We start from the raw sequence: 21,972 nt of genomic DNA on the forward strand, positions 1-21,972 counted from the left end.
AAGTATAATGAGATTTGTTTTGACTAGAAATAAGACAAATATTCTTGGTAAGATTTTGAGTTTTTGCAGTGAATAATAAATCTGCTTCTCTAAGCTCGTCTGTCAGGTCATTCAGCTGCTCGGTGTGAAGCTGTTCCTCCTTCTTTAAGCAGCTTTTCGACTTTTTTTTAAAGACAAAAATATTTTTTTAACATCACTGACCAAAGGAATGTGCTCACATCCGTCGTATCGTACGGAAACAAGAAGTTTAGTTCATCATGGTCGTATCTGTCCTCCCAGCGAGTCGTAGAAAATGTGAAACATCTGCATGAAATGATGTTATAATCTCCAGTAATGGATAAAAAGTGTTCTGTAAAGTCAACTCGACCTTTGACCACCAAAGCCTTATGTGTTTGTCCTTGTTGACGGAGCAAAACTTGAACATTTTTTAAGTATTGCCATCAAATGACCAAAACCTTGTTCAGTTAAGTCATTGTGACCTTTGACGTTTGATTTCCAAAGTCAAGATCACTTCTTGTGATTGAACTTCTTGATTTAAAGGGATAGTTAAATATTTTGGCAAATTCCCCCATTGCTATAATCCCTATAGTCATAGCTGTAGGTTCGTTACCTTTAATTGTCGGTGCAAGCTATTTTTAGAACGGCGGAGCAGAGCCGTGAGCTGCTCAGAGCTACGCTACGGAGGCTGATGGGATTTCTTAGTTTCCCTCATCAAACTCATCAAATACACAATCCAACAACTCCACAACGCTCTGGTGGACAAGTTGGTAAATTCATGCAAAACCGCTGATGTGTGTTGCCTTCAGGGACAGTTTTTCATCAACAGTCTCTGTATTTCCCTCTAAAACAACTCTGTGTGGTAACGTTGTGTTATTATCTCATAGCGTGGTGAATGCGCCACCACGCTATGAGATAATAACACAACGTTACCAGACAGAGTTTTAGAGGGAAATTCATGCAAAACCGCTGATGTCTTTGTCTGGTAACATCAGAGCCGGCCCTCCCTATAAGCGAACTAAGCAGCTGCTTAGGGCCCCACAGCCACTAGGGGGCCCCCAAACTTTGCTCAATCATTTGTCTAACCGTCTCTGACAACGGCAACGTGTAACCCTTGACCCAACTGGCAACAATGACCGTGACACGGATACGTAAACGTAACGCAGACTGTGGCCGTTGTCCGGTAACGAGCGCGCACCACCCCTTCCCCTTCTCTCCCCCCTGGCCCCCTCCCTCCCTCACTCACTGAGATCGCGATTTGCGAGGAGGTGATTAGCTTTTGAACAGTGACGATGTCAAAAAGGATAAATCCATCAGGTGCAGAAAATAGGAAAAAGAAGAAGGCCAATGATTAAAAAAAACAAGGACAAGGTAAGGCTAATTAATGTTATGTTTACCAGATGTACGTTTAGCCGAAAAACATGTCAGTGCTTGTGTTAGCTCACTTAGCTGGCTAGCTGCTACATGTACCAGCCTGCTGCAGGTAACATGTCCTGGCTGATTTTACGGTCTGTTTACAGTGAAAAGATAACAGCTGTTTTCCTGTGAGGGGATAAAGGATCAATCACCCATTTATTAATGGCTGATTAGATATGCTGTTAGGCTATGTCATGTTGCCACATCCTCATTCCCCTGTGGCTGGTTCCAGTCATACAGTTGGTAAGTTTCTTGTTTGTTGCCACAATATGTTTATCTCTGTTGGAAAATTAAATTGTGTGTACACAAGTGGCTAAAAAAATTCTACTAATCTTCTCCACAGCTCCAATGGTTACTGCTGATGATGCTGCTGACCGACCAACATCCTCTATCTTCTTCTCAACTGAACTTTTGTTTTAAGGGTTCTAGAATTTAGCTGTACAGATAATTTAAAGAAAATAAATCTGTTCTGTAATCTTTTGTAGAATCTTTTATCTTTCTGCTACATCAAAAGTAGTGATTTAATACTGCAGGTTTGGAGCCACCTATTGCCATTCACAATATTAACATTAACATTCAGACAAAAACAAAGTAGAAGAAAAAATGACAAGTGCAATTAGACAGCTTTAAGTGTTTCAGTGACTCTAATTAGTAATAAAATATCTGCTCGCCATCATGTTGATAGAGGTACAATAAAATATGCAAGGGTTGCATACGGTAGCTGGTTTTATGAATATTTGAGGCAGGGCCCCCAATTTTATCCTGCTTAGGGCCCCCAGATGTACAGGGCCGGCCCTGGGTAACATTGTGTTATTATCTCATAGCGTGGTGAATGTGCAGGTCAGAACTTGTCCACCAGAGCGTTTTGGAGTTGTTGGATTGTGTATTTGATGAGTTTGATGAGGGAAACCAAGAAATCCCATGAGCCTCCGTAGCGTAGCTCTGAGCAGCTCACGGCTCTGCTCCACCGTTCTAAAAACAGCCTGCACCGACAATTAAAGGTAACGAACCTACTGCTATGACTATATGGATTATGGCAATGGGCCAATTAGCCATAATGTTGAACTATCCCTTTAATTGACTTATCATCACAGCCGTACCGTTACAATATTCTCCGGTCCTAATTACAGTCCGCACCTCAGTTTCATTTGTTTTTTACAGTATTACAGGCAGACCCTTCCATCCACTCTCACTGATGCCTCGCAATGGTGCGTTCAGGTACCGTTTGACTGTGAATCGATACTCGGTACTTTGGTGGGAACCAATAAAGGTACTGAACTCGGTGCCCATCCCTCGTCATCACCACAGTCTTAAACTTTGACCTTTTGACCTCCAAAAACAAACCAGTTCTTCCTTGAGTCCAAGTGAAGGTTTGTGCCAAATTCAAACAAGTTCAACCAAAGTGTCACTGAGATGTCGTGTCCACCGTGGACACACAACCTGGAAACAATATGGCCGCCATCTGTTGCCGTCACGGGAGACATAAAAACTGTTTGTTTGTTTTTTAAACATGGCAGCAAAATGTTTTTACACTTTGGCCTCTTTACAGATTAATATAAGATGTTAACAACTGAGCTTTAAAGGTGCAGAGTCATGGCTTCTGGCTGCTATGCTAAGCTAACCACCTGCTAGCTGTAACCTAATATTAACCGTACTAACGTGAATGAATCCAAACCAAATATTTCCTCAAAATGTTGAACTTTCAAAGCACAACTGCAACCATCTGAAAGAAAAACTTAATGAATAAAAATGTTGAACTGTTCTTTCTGAACTTGTTTTTATTTTCATAGTTAAAGCGGGTCTGCTTTGTGTCTCCGATCTTTCCCATGATGCCGTGGTGTGGTGTGCACGCTGTTTACTTGTCTCTAGCAGATGATGGATGGGTGAGGGTGTCTGGTGTGAGTTTCTGAGAAAAGAGGAAAAACTCTGCAACCGTTCCAAAACAAGTAGAAAACATCTGCAGCTAAAGCAGATAAGAAGCTTGGTTTGTCCGATCAGGAGGAGGACGAGGTTCTGAAGGCAAATATGTGATTTCAGCGCTGCTCTAACAACACTTCCTGTGTGAGTTTTCACAGTAAAAGCCCAGTTAAGGAATTATTGAAGACTGTGTCCACTGAAACTCATTTCAAAGGAACATAGGAAGTGTTAAAGGACAATTCCGGGCAAATTCAACTTAATTGCTCCTGTTTTAATTGCGGTAGTTGTGTCTGTTCCCGCATCGCCACGGCAGCGATGAATGGAGCGGATGTAAGTTCCGCTGCTTAGGCTGTTTACATCCCTCAAAGCCGCAATTTTTTTTCCACAGACAGCGTCAGATGGCGACTCAAACATGCACCAAGAAGTTTATTTACTTAAAGCAAGCCGACATGTTTGTAAAACTATAATTCACACTGCAAAAACTCAAATATCTTACCAAGTATATTTGTTTTATTTCTAGTCAAAATGTCATTTCTAGTCAAAACAAATCTCATTATACTTATAAGACTCATCACATAAAAAGAAGCTTGTTTTTAGACAGTTTTGACTTATTTCAAGCATATTTTCACTTGAAATAAGTAGAAAAATCTGATAGTGGAGCTAGTTTTTCTTTCTTATTACAAGCACAAAAAACTTGCTTTCACTGGCAGATTTTTGTACTTATTTCAAGTGAAAATTCGTTTGAAACAAGTAAAAATGATCTAAAAACAAGTTCATTTTCAGGTGATGAGTCTTATTTTAAGTGAAAAGAGTTTAGTTTTGACTAGAAATGAGACATTTTGACAAGAAATAAGACAAATATTCTTGCGCGAGACCCAAGTTGATGCTCTGTGTGTTCACGTGCAGTCGGAAGCTCCCGTTTGTGTCATAAACACAGGAATATCAACTCTTGACTTGCTTGAAGTAAATAAACTTCTGGGTGCATGTTTGAGTCGCCATCTGACGCTGTCTGTGGCTTTGAGGGATGTAAACAGCCTAAGCAGCAGAACTTCAATCCGCTCCCATTCATCGCTGCCGTGGCGATGCAGGGACAGACACAACTACCGCAAAACGGGAGCAATTAAACTGAAAATCTTCAGATTCCTTCTTTTAGACCTAAAATATTGGGAAAATACAGCCCCGAGTTGAATTTGCCCGAAATTGTCCTTTAAGTTTAATGTAATTGCATAATGCAGTAGATTAACAGACAAAAACACCTGGCAGGTGTGAACTAGTTGTTTCTCTGGATTAGAAGTTTCCTTTTACCGCGGATCATATCTTGTACTCTGTTGATTTTCGTTGAGTGAAACAATGTAATCAGAGGCGACAAAATAATTTCCTTTTTTGAACTTTAGTTACATAAGGTGAGATCATTAATCTGCAGCTGATTGGTGGAGTATATGACTCTGGCAGCAGCTCTGTGTTTTGATTTATTAAAAAAAGAAACCCCACAAACCAAAACAAAACAAACAGCCCTTTCACGGTCCAACACTTCCTCTGTCAGATTACACAATACTAGTTGGAGTAATATTAGCCGTTAGCGCCCCGGCCTCATTCTTCAAGCGGCCTATTTGACATTTACGAGCTCTTTCAACCTTTCTCTCTCCCAGCCTCCACTCATTGTTTTTGATAAATGGATCATGTGGGAAAATAAGGGCTCTTTTGTTCTGAGCGACCACAGGCCTGAAATAGACTTGTTGGAGCAGCAGACATCCCCCCGTTTCCTCCCATTACTCATCCACCGACCGAGCCCCTTCACTTCACTGCTGCTTTTGTTCCTGAGCAGTTTTTACAACGCGAGCCGCTGACGGCTAATCTGTTAGCATGCAGCCATTTTTGTCCAACTCCCCACGGTCAAATGAAAGGTCACTGGGGCCTGATTTTTGGCAAGGAGGTGTATCTTTGGGTAAACTCTGGATGTCCCCAGTTTCAGAATGAAAGTCCATTTTTTGGACCCGTAATGCATTTTTACAACATCCATGACCCTTCAAAAATGTCCACCTATGGGTTTTTTAATGTATTTTAAAGTTTAAAAAAATTTACTAACACATATCATCATGAAACTTACCAAGTTTATCACTTACATTAAGAAAAATATTTTTTGTATTACAAGTTCTGTCAAATGTTATGTTTAAATATGTAAATGAGGGAATATCTAATGAAATATGCGCTAATTTGCAGACATTTCCAGAACTAAACATCTGAACAATGGATAAAACCACTTTCAAAATTCTTGTTTTTATTTTGTTGACATATTAGAATCAGAAGTTTTCACTGAGGGGATTTTGGATATCTCTTTTTATCACTCTGTAAATGAGAAAATACTGTCACCAGCCCTAAAGAATTAAAGGGATAGTAGCATTTTTTTTAAGTGGGGTTGTATGATCTACAAATAGCCCCCAAGTACTTTAATTGCAGTAGAAGACTCTCTGCACTCCTCCCGTTAGCAACGCCAGACCATAGCCCTGCCCAGAGATTTACAACATAAATACAGACAGACATACAGACCCAAGGAAATGGCCTATTTTCACGGCCTAAAAGAGGTTTTACCTGAAAAAAAATACACAGTTCCATTATTCGCCATTGTTTTTCCAGCCCCTCAAAGTGCAGGAAAAAGGCAGTTTTTATTTGGACCTAACCAACTGCTGATCGGCGGGTGCTAACCCTGGGCGGAGGGATACGTGAGTTGGTTAGGTCCAAATAAAAACTGTGTTTTTCCTGCACTTTGAGGGGCTGGAAAAAATTATATTATAGCGAACAATGGAACTGGGTATATTTTTTTTCAGGTAAAACCTCTTTTAGGCCGTGAAAATAGGGCATTTCTTTGGGTCTGTATGTCTGTCTGTATTTATGTTGTAAATCTCTGGGCAGGGCTATTACGGGCTGGCGTTGCTAACGGGAGGAGTGCAGAGAGTCTTCTACTGCAATTAAAGTACTTAGGGGCTATTTGTAGATCATACAACCCCACTTTAAAAAAAATGATACTATCCCTTTAAGCCATAGAGCCCTATAGAAATTATGTGTTTTTACAGCAAAAACAACTGGCCAGGAAGGGGTTAAACATCTTGAAACCCATGTCAAAAGTGATTTTGAATATTTTGGGAGTAACTGGTGTCTAAATTTTGTCCAGGGGTCATGGAGTGGTACAAATTGAGGGAGAATCTGAGGGTTAATTTTATTTTATTTAGGGAAAAAACGGCCCTGAAATGAGGAATTACAGTTGGTTGGGCTTCTGGGAGGGAAATTAGATAATTCTATATATTTTCCCGTCTGAACATGTGTGTGTGTGTGTGTGTGTTTTCTTTCCATGAACATCAGACTGAGTGTGTTTTCACAGAGGCTGGACAGCGAAGTCTAAATCATTTAGCGAGCGTGGTGTGATGTGGGGTGAAGGCCGTGGTGGATGGATGAGCTGCTGCGCGGCGCTGGCAGATGGGTTAATGGGTAAATGGATGTGCAGATGGATGGAGAGTGATGTTACAGTGCAGAGATTAAACGGATGGATGGACAGATCAGTAAAACTTGTTTATCACACAAACACACACACACGCGTTGAGTCAAACAGTCGTTGTGTTGTCCGAGCTGTTTGAGTGGGTTTTTTTATTCACACGAATGTTTCTCTGAGTTCAGACTTGAGTGGGCGGAGCCAGCGCTCACGTGGCCTTCACTGAACTATAGCGTTGTTCATTCATTCACCACAACATGGAGGGTCAAGGACAACTCTCTCTGGTTTGATATCAAATATTTCCATCCATATTTCCATTTTATGCGCATTAAAAAGGGACCATGCAAGATTTTCACCTTAAAGGGATAGTTCAACATTTTGGCAAATTGGCCCATTGCCATGATCCCTATAATAGTCATAGCAGTAGGTTTGTTACCTTTAATTGTTGGTGCAAGCTATTTTTAGAACGGCGGAGCAGAGCCGTGAGATGCTCAGAGCTACGCTACGGAGGCTCATGGGATTTCTTGGTTTCCCTCATCAAACTCATCAAATACACAATCCAACAACTCCACAACGCTCTGGTGGACAAGTTGTGACCTGCACATTCACCACGCTATGAGATAATAACACAACGTTACCAGACAGAGTTGTTTTAGAGGGAAATACAGAGACTGCTTGATGAAAAACTGTCCCTGAAGGCAACGTGCATCAGTGGTTTTGCATGAATTTCCCTCTAAAACAACTCTGTCTGGTAACATTCCTGATAAGATGATAAATACATAATATGATAAATAACTTTATCCACCGCTCCATGGATTGATTTCTCACCGGTTTCATGGTAAACAAATGCACATGGAGGAGAGGAGGGTTAGAAACACAGAGGAGGAGAGACCAGACATGGAGAGTTCCCCTTTAAATGACTGTATATTCAATTAAAAATGTCTTATGGAAACAGTATAGTTTGATTAAATGTCCTAGATATTGTCAAAAAAGTTTGTACCGCCCATCTCTTCGGATTTTCTCATGAATCGATCTCGATAAAAGGCTTATTATGCCATAAATGCTGATGGAAACAGTTCTTCTTTGCCGGATGAATGTAAATTGCGATTACGTTTTACGTCACTTCTGCTACGTATTTCAGGATCTTCAAAGAAACAAAGTAAAGAGTCAAGTTGACAGGCAGACAGACAGACTTTCACTGAAGCGTCTTTACAACCACGATCTCCCAGAACTGTTTGGAGTGCTGCTATTCCCAAACCACAGGTCGCTCTCATGTAGCTAGTATTTACCACATTTGGTTTTGTGATTCAACAGTGCAACAGTGAATGGAAAGACCTTAAAATGCAAGACATGAAAGAATGCAAGAAATGTATTCAATACACCAGTACAAACTACAGTCAGAAGATGCTGCTGATGAAATTATGAAAACTATAAATCTCAATTTCTCCTCTACAGAAAAAAAAGAAGAAGGTAAAGCCAGGCTCCAAAGTCAACACACTGCAGACAGACATAAATCAGAGCCCCATTAACACAAACAGCTGATAAAACACATCAGTGTGAGAATTATTGGAGCAGTGAAAATATTAGAATAGAAAAATTTTATGAAAACAAAATGTATCATGCTCCTTAAAAGATGATTTTTGGGTGAGACAGGAGAACTCTCTCTGGTCTGATTTATGGAAACATAACAATTCACCAGATTCATCAGGAAACTGCAAACAGAGTTGGGTGGAAATCAGCTGGACTTAATAAGTATAAGACAAAGTACAATATGATTTAAAGGTGCAGTCAGAGAGTTAATGGACTGGATAATGGAGAAGAAACACATAAGTAGACAATTTGTTCCCTTTGGACGAGTTCAGTTTGAGGCCAGAGGAATTTATTATTTTCATTATTGATTCATTTGCTTATTTAATTCACAACTCAATTGTTTTGTCCAACTAACAGTCCTAAAATCAAAATTATTAAAAGGACAACAAGGAGTTTTGGAAAAGCGAAGCGTTTTCACACTACATTTATGAGCCTCCGCGCGCACCATGAAATCCTTTGACCGGCGCAAGACAGACTCATGTTTTCATTCATCAAGAATTAAAGTCAGAGATTCGAAGACGATCACATACCGTCGTAGTTCCCACCATAAACGGCGATTCGGTGGCGTTATTCTCATGACTTGCCGGGCAGCGTCCGGGAAACGGAAACTAGGAAATGCTGGTCGGCTCGCCCAGCATTTCCGCCACCACTAATAACAACAAAATAACGATAGAGACAAAACGATATATTTATCGAAAATGGGCCCATTAACAAGTGGTAACGTAGATTCATCCACATTAATATGAGACTTTTTTTTATTGTCGCAGAATTTTTTGTTCTGCCGATGGAGAAACTTCTCCTTGTCCCTTTAAATATATAAAATAATAATTCTCAATACAAATAAATAAAACTGAAACATAAACATTTAAAATCAAAAACATCTATTTAAAGCTTTCCTGCATCATAAATTCGAAATATTTAGTTTGAAAAATATTATTTGGGAATTGCAGTGACTGAATATAGCCTATTGTTGTTTATTTTAATATGGTGAGGTAAAAGTAAGAAATAAACAGAAGGCGTGGTTTATCCTAAGGTCAGAGGTGAGTGGTCATGTGACTCAGGTGTCATGGCAGCCAGGTGGAAGAAACAGCAGTGAAGAAAAAAGACGGAGCCGTTAAAGCAGAACTATGCAGGTCGGCCGGAAATAGCTCGCTCCTTTGTTGGTTTCTCTTTTTTTCCCTCTCCGGGGCTCCCCCACAGTTCTGGGAGGCACATGTCACTGTCGTAAAAAAAAAAAAAAACTCGCCGCCACCACCTCCTCCACCCCCTCCACCCCCTCCCTACACGTGCTTGTGTTTACTGCTGAAGGTAGAGAGCGGTGTTTGCTAAGCCCTGCTAACACGGAGCTAATGCTAACACGGAGCTAATGCTAACACGGAGCTAACGCTAACGCGGAGCTAATGTTAAAGCAGAAGTGAGTGATATATTTGTGTTAATATAAGTCTTAAATAGTTATATCTTCCGACAGCAATCACTTACATAGAGTGTTTGGTCTGAAACACGGGTCTGTCAGTCCCTCTGCTCTGCTCTGAGCCGAAGAGAAAACATTTATCGTATCCTACAGTTTTTATCCAATGAGGAGAGAGAACGGCATGCAGGGCTGTGTGTGCAGCCAAGGAACGCCGTGAATGTGGTGACGTAGCGACGAGGACTGTTATGGTGCGTTCAAGGAAACTCGTATTTTTCCGACCGTGAAGTGGTACCAGTTCGATCTGGTACGAGTTCACCGGTCGGAAGTTACGAGTGGCCGTTATAGTGACTTTCACCGGTAAAACAGGTCGGAAAAACACGAGTGGGTTGCCTGAAACGCTACAAAGTCGTAAGTTGTGACTTGAAGCTGTAATTTACGATTTCAAAAGCCTGCCTGGAACGCAGCATTAGCGAAAACGACCGGATCACTCACTTCTGCTTTAACACGGCGCTAACGCTAATACGGAGCTAACGCTAATACGGCCACACACAGACACAGACACAGACACAGACATACACACACATGAATAAAGGTTCCAAAACGCGAAGGCGTGTGTGTGTCATGATGTATTACATTATCTTATAAAAGATCCATGGTGTGTGTGTGTCCGTGTTAGCATTAGCTCCGTGTTAGCCACAAGCCAAACTTCTAAACATTTCATGTTTCCATGGTTTCCTCCGACTTTCCGAACTCAAACCAATCACGATTCATGACATGCATGACGTCATCTGCGTTCTTATCTCGTACTGCCGTAAGGCAGTTTCTCGCGATAGTTCTATCCATTGATGAGATTTGGGACACCGAGACGGAGGACTGATCTTGCAAGTGCGGTTTTCAGCCAGTGGGGGGGGGGTGAGCGCATTGGCCTAGACCCCATTCACCTCATAATAGGTCACTCAACCATCACAGTGACTCTGAGCCACAATAATTACAGCCCAAATCCTGCATAGTTCTGCTTTAAATCCATGGATGTATTATATTATTTCTTATTAGTTATTATTATAGATCCATGGTTAAATCCCGCGGTAAAAGCACCTTTATGGACTTCACGGCCACCGTAGGAAAAACCAAACAACAACAGAACGTTTGGAACGTCGGAAACGAGGCGGGAAAGTTTTGAGTGGATTTATTGTGAGCACAACCGGAGGAGCAGCGACGTCAACACCACGTCACACGGTAACACAACGTTCACCTGCTACTGTGTGTGTGACGTGTGTGGCCTTAACAAGCGGATTAACGTCGCCGTTCATCTCCGTTGGTCCACCGCTGAGGGTGAGTAGCAGTTATTCTCTGTTGTGTTGCTGCCTGCTGCCATGTCAGACTGGAAACACTTTGGTACCAAACAGTTTGTCGTTATTAACTCTTTGACTGCCAGTGCCAGCCATTTTCACCTCCAGCTTGCCAGGCATTTCTAGCTTTTTGACTGTTAACCTTTCTAGACCCACGATCTTTCTACTTTCCAGCAAAAAAACAAAACAAAAGAAACAGTGTGTTTCTATCTTGTTCCAGTCTTGAGAAATTGTCAGTTGAATATGGGTTTGTTTAGCCCAAAAAGACATTTTGGCACCAAAATATTGAGAAAAAGAGGTTTTTGTGTTATTTTGTGTCATTTTCAGGTGTAACAGTACAAATGGCTCCATTATATTAGTTTAGTGACACCTCAACAACATCTGTAGGCTACAGTTGTTCAACAACAAAATCAACACTGATTAGCCTATAGATCAGATGACAAAACATTTAGGCTATTGACTGACACACGCCTTTTTTTATTTCTTTTTTTAAATTTTAGAGTTACAACTTTTTTTTCTCACTGTGTGTGTGTTCGGATCAGTTCGATGGGTTTTGTAGCAGGCAGCAGTCTCACTCTCTCCGTCTCATGCTGTGTTCAAAACAACTCGGAAGTTGTTAAAAAAAAAAAGAGCTCCGAGTTGTCGGAAATGGAAATAGTAGAACTCGGAAATTACAGGTCGGAAACTCGGGGTATCATTTCAGAGCTCCGACTTGACGTCACAACAACATCAAAACATGGCGGCCTTCGTCTTAAATGGTTAGAATTTAAAAATTTTAAGTTATTTGTTGAGGTTTTAATGCATAGGCCTACTTGTTGTGTATTATTGCAGTATATGAAATACATTTATATTCAGCTGTGACTGTTGTATTGTGTGAAATTGTGGTCCTCCTATGTAACGGAAATAACACACAGTATCTCATAGTTACTTTCTTGTTGCCAGGCGACATCCAGTGGTCCTAGTGATGATTACAGTAGAGACAAAATTGGGAATGTCAAAAAACTCAAGAGAGCAGCGTTTGATCCCCATGTGAAAGCAGCAGTTTATTGATGCGTTAGCTTGTGTGGGCTATAATTATTACATTGTTATTATTACAGTAATTATTGTGACCATGAATGGATGCGCTTATCTTAACGCAGATAATGATATTTTCCCAAAGCGGACCAGGCTATGACTGTTATTATAGTAACCATGGAGATGGTCAGTATGTCGCTCCTGTTTGTTATGGTAACCAGGACAACAGAGGCCCAGTAGTTCAAGAGAAATCGGCCGTATCAAAGGGCTGTTAGTGCTTCCCGTCCTCCACTTTATTCCCAGTTTCCCTCTTTAAAATCTCAGTTTATTTATTTTTTCTTTTCTTTATCATGATGCTGAGAAAAGCAAAGATACTTTTATGTATTTTATTTACACCTCGGTATTTTCTCAAAGCTCACAGGCTGTGACGTAACCACAGATGTGACTTTTACTGAAAAAAACAACAACTGTGAAACTAAAATGTAGAAAATTCAAAATAATCACGAAGAGATTCTACTGAAAGACAACAAATATTTGTGATATTTGTTTATTTACAGACAGAAAAATGTGTGTAATGTAATCTGAACCTGTCTGTGTGTGGATCTTGTAGCTTCCACACTTTAAAAACTATATTTGGTTTAACAGCGAACTTAATACAACACAAGCTTCACCTGACGTTAATAGTTTTCCTGTAGATGTTATCACTCATTAAAGAGGCAGTTTCCTTCTTTATATCATCACAAACTTGCTGCTTTTTGTCCAAAATATTACTCACAATGTTGCTCACATCTCATCATCATTTAGCTGAACTTTAACCTCAGTGTGTGTGTGTGTGTGTGTTTTCATTGTAGGGTGTAAAAAACTGTTGTTAAAGGGATAGTTCAACATTCTGGCAAATTGGCCCATTGCCATAATCCCTATAGTCATAGCAGTAGGTTCGTTACCTTTAATTGTCGGTGCAAGCTGTTTTTATAACGGCGGAGCAGAGCTGTGAGCTGCTCAGAGCTACGCTACGGAGGCTCATGGGATTTCTTGGTTTCCCGCATCAAACTCATCAAATACACAATCCAACAACTCCAAAACGCTCTGGTGGACAAGTTGTGAGCTGCACATTCACCACGCTATGAGATAATAACACAACGTTACCAGACAGAGTTGTTTTACAGGGAAATTCATGCGCGTTGCCTTCAGGGACAGTTTTTCATCAAGCAGTCTCTGTATTTGCCTCTAAAACAACTCTGTCTGGTAACGTTGTGTTATTATCTCATAGCGTGGTGAATGTGCAGCTCACAACTTGTCCACCAGAGCGTTGTGGAGTTGTTGGATTGTGTATTTGATGAGTTTCCCTTTAAAAAGTGGCGGCTTTAAGCCTGACGAGTCGTGATATTTTGGAGGATGCACAGCACACGTAGGCATACAGTAAAGGTTTGTACACTCGTGCGTGCAAACACACTGTACAACCATGCATACAGTATGAACACATGCTGACACACGTGATTACTCCTCTCTCTCTCTCTCTGTACAAAAAAAAAGTCACAAAAACACACTCTGCCTGCCATCACTCACACACGCAAACACACACACACACACCTCCACCTCCCCCTTGCTGCACACTTCAGCTACACTAATAGAGAAAATCATTCATGTGGGAGGGAGGAGGGGGAAAGGGGGGAGGATTGTGAGGTGTTCCCTGATCTGCTATCTGTCAGCCCGCCAAGCCGTGAAGCCGTGAAGCCGTCGAGCTGCAGAATCCGGCTCCATTAGCGCCGCGCAGCCAGCATCGTCCTTAATCACAACCCTGAGATGAATTCAAAAGGCGCTGAATTTAATTAAAAGCTAAAATTAGCGCTTGTCTGCTAGCTGTGTGTGTGTTTGGATGAGTTGTGTGTGTGTATACTGTATACTGTGTGTGAGTTTAGATCTGATTAGAAGGTGGGACTCTTTCCAGGGAGCCATTAGCTGAAACAGGCGGTTTGGGAGAAGTGTGTTTAACCCGCGGGGAGCAATCTAATCTGCGGCTCTGCATTTAAACAATGGAATGTAATTATGATTGTTAAAGTTATTATGACGGTTGGCTGAGCTGAGCGGCTTTTTTTTTGCGGCTCGACGGGGGCCTTATCCTGAGTCGCAGCACAAACTCTAAAGGTATTTGTGTTTCACATTGAATAAATAGACTCAGACTTAGCTTAGCATGAAGCATCCTTTCATTATTTTTTATTGAATACTTGAAGATACAAACTCTCAAAGAGGACGTTTACAATCATACAGGTGCAAAAAACAAAACATTAGGGGATTCATGAAGGAAAACTAAACGGAACAAAAGCAAACAGAACCAAATAGTAACAGATGAGGTGTGAAAATACATTAGGCTATATCAGACATTTTTATTCAGCATAAAACAGAGCAGCGGAATAATAAATAATAAATAAAAAAGAGGCGTTATTAATTAGAATAACAAAAGAAGGACAAAGTTCAGGCTTAATTTCTTGGCATTTTTGTTTTATATCTTTTTAAGAGACAGAAAAAATAACTTAGCAAGACAAAAAAGCCAGGGAAGACAGGCTTGCAGTTCCTCCATTTTGCACAATGGATATGATATTTATCGAACAAAAGAATGATATTAATATCATCGGAAACAGAATCCATTATTTTTGCTCTCTCCTCAGTCAAACCTGTCAATGTGTTTTTCCACTTTTATTTCCAACTTCTCCAACTTTTTCCCAACATGCCACTGCGGATGCACGATACTAGCTGTTTTTTTCCCCCACTGATACTGATAACCGATCACTTCCTGCTTCTCATAACCGATACCATTTATATCAATGGTTCTCAAAGTGAGGTCTGGGGACCCCCAGGGGTCCTTGAGAGGGTTGAAGGGAGTCCCCAACTTTTTCTTGAAATTTTACCACTGTTTCTAGAATTAGTTTTTTACTTTTTTTCCCCAGAAATTTCTCTAGAATATTTCCAAATATGGCCCTAATTTGATTGACTAAAAGTAACGTTATTCAGTCTCAGAACAAATATTTATATATTTATATTTATGTATTTCTGGTGTTTGCTTCAAATTTTGTCCAATGGGGATCCGTGGTCTAATTTGTGTCAATTTAGGGATCCTTGATGTAAAAACGTTTGAGAACCACTGGTTTATTTGTACACCTAAGGCTAAGATCTAGTGAGGAAAGATTAATTTAACATCTCTGCCTCTGACTTAACAACATTCATTATAGTTTCAAATCAACTTAAGGGCCAGACGGACCGAAAATGAACTAAATCAAGTCAATGTCGGCTGATTATAATTGGTTTTAGTAATCTGCGAAAAATGATCTGTGTATTTTGATATTGGGCGATAATTATCTATACCAATAGTTATCATGAATACATGCTGCATGACAGCATCTCATTATCACTGTGGTTAGACGACAGTTTTAAACAGTCTCATTAAATGTGTGACTGAGTGTAGCTTTAGGACGTGTCCCTGCTGCTCATTAGCAGCCTGAGACCGACGTTGTTGCTGTAAAATGTTGTCATTTCTCTTCATTTGCAGCCATCTCAGGCTCTTCCTGTTTACCACTTTCACTACGGCCCCATTCAGTCTCATTATTCTCTGCATAGCGATAATAATAATAAAGTCCCACTGAGCTAACTGATTCAGCCTGAAGTGACTGCAGCAACATGAAAGTGTGTGTGTCGGTGTGATTACAACACACTTGGTCACAGAGCATCATTACAGTAACTGTGTGGCAGCTGATGATGATGATGATGATGATGATGATGTGGAGCCAGCGCTCACGTTCACAACACGATCGACCATCTCATTTCAGAAATGTTTTGATTCACTTTCAGTCACCCAGGTAGTAATTTATCATTTACATAAAAGACTATTAATACAGACTGAGACTCAGTATGGATCAGGGAAAACCATTACATTTATTACTGATTATTAATATGTCGATTTGTTTTTTGATGTAAATTAAATATAAAACGGAGTAAAGCAGGAAACGCTAACATTTTAGCAACTCCGCTTTAAACCTACAGGACTTTTGAGAATGTATGAAATGAAGTGAGTGGACTCTGTGAATACCTTAGGCACAATACAGAACTACATCTTGTATATCGCTTGTTATGTGCAATGATATGTTAGATAGATGTGTTGATCACGTCATTATGATGGTTTAAATCCCTGTGACGTGTGTCCGCACTGAAGCATCCTCATTTTATTACAACTATTTTAAATAGTACAGAAGGAGAAAATCACAACAAGTTACATTTGACCCTGAACAAACCCAGAACTCAAATGAACAGATAACAATAAATATTTGAGGCGAGGCAGCTTTATTTCCTAAGGCACATTTCATACATGAGGTAAATTCTGAATTCTTTATGATGCTTTAAAGACTAAGACGTACAAAACAATTTAAATGATTTACAATTTGAACTTCACAATTAAAAATGTAAAAGGTGCAACGATTTTAAGTGATTTAAAATTGAGTTTAAGATATTAGTGATAACAGGGCGGAGCAGTCAGCCGGTTAGAGTTGGGGTTTTCCAACATTGTCTGGGAGGTTAATCCAGGTTAATGCTGCACTTTACAGACATTGTTGCATCTGACGTCAGTTCTGTGGCGGCTTCGCCTCGTTTTCCGGTGCTGTTTTCTTTTCTTTTTTCTCTCTCTCTCTCTCTTTTTCTTCAATAGTTTTGTGACAACATCTTGTTTGTCTGGTTTCTGATGAATGGATTTCATAAAGCTTCCATCCTTGAATGACCTGCGGGTTCATTAAGCAGCTTGTGACAGTCTGAGTCCCATGAAGCAGCAGCTGATCATAGAGGAGGAGGAGGAGAGGTCAGCTCCATCCTGAGGTCCACATCAGTCAGGGAGGCTGAACCAGCTGACCCTTGATGTTTGGAGGTGTGGATGTGTCTGCTGCCTTCGAGAGAATGTAAACCACTGTATTACAAAACAAACAATAATCGTGTAACCTGGTTGCAGCCACAGTCAGCTGCTGTGGGGTTCAAAGTTCAAACCATGTGACAACAAGAGACTCAAACAGCTCTTGACAGAAACTGAAACTGCCATCAGTCTCAGGTCGTCCTGTGATATCGAACACTTGGCCTCTTCAGCCTCAGGTCAATGTGAACTCATGTGGATCTTTTAGGCAAGGCAATTATTTGTATAGCCCGTTTTTACAAACAGTTTGTCTCAAAGGGCTTTACATCCCATCATAACAACATCCTCTGTCCTTAGACCCTCACATCTACTGAGGAAAAACTCCATGGAAAACCCTTTTAACAGGGACAAATTGGAGAAACCTCAGGGTGAGCAACAGAGGAGGGATCCCTCACCCAGGACGGGCAGACGTGCAATAGATGTTGTTACAGACAGGGAAACAGTTTACTGTGTTATTAAAACAAAAACATCTCTCTGACCTCACCTTCGGCACGCAACCCCTGTCGAGCTTGTTCCTCTGGTGTCTGATCACCAAACAAATCAGATTTGTTCAGGGTCATTAGCGCTTTTAAGTGTTTTAAAAGGATGAAATTAGTCTGATTTTCCATGTTAATGGAGATTAAAAAGTCATATGAAACCTCAGGAACACTGAAGACGATCTGTTCGAAGCTGCCTCATGTGCTGTCGGGGGTTTGAACATCAGAGGTTTGTTCAGTTCAATCCTCAGAGAAGATTCATGTCATGGTTCAACACTGGGGTTTCTTAAGGCCGTAGTATCCTGAAACTTACTGTATATGAAGATGGATTTCTTGGTTTCCCTCATCAAACTCATCAAATACACAATCCAACAACTCCAAAACGCTCTCGAGGACAAGTTGTGACCTGCGCATTCACCACGCTGTGAGATAATAACAGAACGTTACTATTCCCTATGAGGGAAACCAAGAAATCCCATTAGCCTCCGTAGCGTAGCTCTGAGCAGCTCGCAGCTCTGCTCTGCTAGCTTGCATCGACAATTAAAGGTAACGAACCTACTCCTAAAACTATAGGGATTATGTCTAGCCCATTTTTACAAACAGTTTGTCTCAAAGGGCTTTACATGGCATCACAACAACATCCTCTGCCCTTAGACCCTCCCATCCACTGAGGAAAAACTCCATGGAAAACCCTTTTAACAGGGAAAAATCGGAGAAACCTCAGGGTGAGCAACAGAGGAGGGATCCCTCACCCAGGATGGACAGATGTGCAATAGATGTTGTTACAGACAAGAAAACAGTTTATAACACAGAATGTGGGAAACATGGAAATGTTAACAAGAGCTGATGAAGGCAGCTTCTGGTAGGAGGAAAGGCAGGGAGAGCAGGCAAGCTTAAAGCAGAAGTAAGCGGAATTTTTGTATTAATATAACTGTTAAATAGTTATATCTTCCGACGGAGAAAACTTTCCTTGTATCCTACAACCTTTATCCAATGAGGAGAGAGAATGGCATAAAGGGGCGGTCCTCTCTGTGTGTGCAGCCAAGGGATGCATGTGAATGTGGTGATGTAGGGACGAGGGCGGGGACTGCTAACTCCACCGGCTGACAAGAAGTTAGCCAAAACCACCGGATCGCTTACTTCTGCTTTAATGGGATGACTGGATGGCAGACTGGTTCATGGGAAGGGAGGGCAGGCCGGTTTAACAGCAGGAAGGGGGCGATGCAGGTGGCGGTTGGAGGAGAGGAGAGGGCTCCATGTAACCAGATGTGTCCCCCAGCAGTCTAAGCCTATAGCAGCGTAGCTATAAAATGGTTCGGAGCTACCTGAACCAGCCCTAACTTAAAGCCCTGTCATAGAGGAAGGTCTTAAGCCTGGACTTAAAGGGACAACGAGGAGTTTCTCCATCGGCAGAACGAAAAATTCCGCGACAATAAAAAAGTCTCACGTTAATTTGGATGAATCTCCGCTACCCACACTTGTTAATGGGCCCATTTTCGATAAATATATCGTTTTGTCTCTATCGTTATTTTGTTATTATTAGTGGTGGCGGAAATGCTGGGTGAGCCGACCAGCGTCTCCTTACTTTCGGTTTCGTGGCGAGTCATGAGAATAACGCCGCCGAATCACCGTTTATGGTCGGAACTACGACGGTATCTGATCGTATTCGGACCTCTGACTTTAATTCTTGATGAATGAAAACATGAGTCTGTCTTGCACCGGTCAAAGAATTTCACGGTGCGCGGAGGCTCATAAATGTAGTGTGAAAACGCTTCGCTTTTCCAAAACTCCTCGTTGTCCCTTTAAATGTAGTTAGAGTGTCTGCCTCTCTGACCCATGGAGAGCTGGTTCCACAGTGAAGGAGCCCGGTAACTGCCTATAGCAGACAGACAGCAGTGTTTCCCCCAGAAAATGTGTTAGTTAAGGTGGTGTCTGTCCTGTTGGGGGGGGGGGGGGGGGGGGGGGGTGCGCGAGCGGATCGATTGATTGGCGAGGGGGCCAAAAGTACCATGTTATGAACTATAAATCACGCTTTTTTTAGGAGTTTGGCTGGTCATGGAACACTTTATATTTCGAAGGGACTTACATAAAAAACATATGCCATGCCATCTATGATCACAACAGGTCACAACTACGCTCGTGGTCCTGAACGCTGCTACTACACCAATGAAAGAATTACTAAACCATAAAAAGACAGAGAAAACAAAGCAGTTTGTTTTTTTCTCTGGCTTTTTATGCATTTATTTTGAAAGGGCAGCTGGAGAGAGACGGGGACGCGGAGAGAAAGTGAGAGGGGGGATTGACACGCAGCGATGGGACTGTCGGAGGGTCGCTGCAGCGGCCGTGCTCTACCAAGCAGGGACGTGCACATGACTATAGAGGGGCAGGGGCTCAACATCAGAAAAGGGCAGTATGTACAATTTTTTCAGGCCTTAATATCAAAATAAATAAATAAAAATAAATTACAGTCACTATTTAGTCGGTAGAGAAAGCCTGCACGCCTTCAGGACTGCAGTCAACACGCTGGACCAATTTCCCAACTTCCCGAAACAGTCCAGACTTCTGAACTGGTAGGCTAAGGCTAATATTGTATTGGGTGCACATTAACATTGCAGAAAAAAAAATCATGTGAGTGCAAGTGCAAAATAGAAGTAGGCTAAGCCTACAGGCTACACACACAAAACTAAGAAATGACTACTGTGACTGCTACTGTGCATATTTCAGAACAGCAGCAATATTTACCACAGCAAAGTCACAATTACCAGTAACTCAATATCTGGAAACAAATTCAAATAGTCAGTGAAATCAAGCTGAGTGAGTGATTCCTCCTGTTGCTGTTGTTGTTCACTACATTCAGGTGATGTTAGACAGAGGACGAGGTGGGGCTTAACTCTTAACAAGCAGTCAGCTAAACAAACTATATACGAAATATGACTCTTATTAAGCTCGTTGAATAAGTGGACGGCGACTTGTCAGAACCGACAAGGAAGTTGTGTTGGTGGATTTATAACTCACAAGATTCGACACAAGTCGCTCCACTGTCACGTCTCATCTACATGCGGCACACACAGAGTTATCGATGAGGCAGCAGCTTCTACTTCTCTCTCTCTCTCTCTGGACGTGCATGTGAGGGAGCGCGCACCCCCCCCCCCCCCGCCCCTCAGTGAGGGACAGAGCGGAGCAGCAGTGGACAACACACACACCAACGTATACACAATACCGTGTATATTACAAGGAAATGCGTACGGTAGATAACCGTGGCATTTTTACAGCGCGGTTGTTTACATCCTCATGCACAACAGGAATGCATTTATTGAAAAAAATAAAAAATAAAAAAATAAAAAAGGGCACTTTTTAATACGGGGCAAAAAGGGCAGGGGCTCAAGCACCCTTTGGGCCCTATGTGTGCACGTGCCTGCTACCAAGACATATGACACTCGCGACTCACCCCCAATCGTCAGCGCCGCGGTCACCGGGGCTGATTCTGAGAACTTTTACACCGGGCGCGCCGTGTCATGTCTCGGTTCCACGGAGCGTTTCAGTGACGGCCTGACGCTGCTGCATTGTTGCTGCGCTATGAGCAGACGTGGCGGCGCGCGTTAATGTCACCGTCGTGTGTGTGTGCTGTGAATATGCTACATTTTTATTTTTTTAAGACGTTAGTTTAGGCGGCAGCTCTTTGTTGTTAAGGCGGCCGCCTTAACAGGAAAGCGCTGCGGGAAACCCTGGACAGGTGCAACCTTTGGCTAACCACAAAGCACCAAGCGCCAACCTACTCTTTCACTTTTAGTCTGCGTAAAAGTAAAAGTAAAACAGGTGAGTTTGACAAACATTCACACCGCCTGTGCGCACAGTTAGCTACGAGCTATAGAAACTAAACACTCCCACCTCCTGCTGTAGCGTCACATCTGTCATCGTGACGTTTTTTGTTCATGCTCTGATACTAATTGGCTGCATGCTCCTGTAGTGGTGCGTTGTGCGTCCGTGGCCTGTATTTGTGCGTCTGTTGACGGCGAGGACACAGTATTGGCTGTGCAGACTCGCACTGTAAAAGCTAATTGCCCATGGCACCAGGCAGGCCTTCCCCTAATGAACCATGTGACTGAGGTTAATTCAATTTGGGCAGGAGCTCTCACGGGTCACATAAACCCTCTGGAAAAAAAAAGAGGAGCTGGCTGAAAAATGGAGGGAAAGATACCCGAGAGAGAGAGAGAGGGAGAGAATGTACACAATTGATGTTTGGGCACATGAATTATATATGATGTTGGTGAACAGTGTAAAATGAAATTGATTACTATTCAATATGTTTTGCTGCAGCTGCTCTAAACATTGGTCCCTCCCTCCTGATTTAAAGCTGTACAAATGTTTTGCAT

The sequence above is a fragment of the Trachurus trachurus genome (assembly GCF_905171665.1).
Source record: "Trachurus trachurus genome assembly, chromosome: 9".
NCBI classification, from domain to species: Eukaryota; Metazoa; Chordata; class Actinopteri; order Carangiformes; family Carangidae; genus Trachurus; species Trachurus trachurus.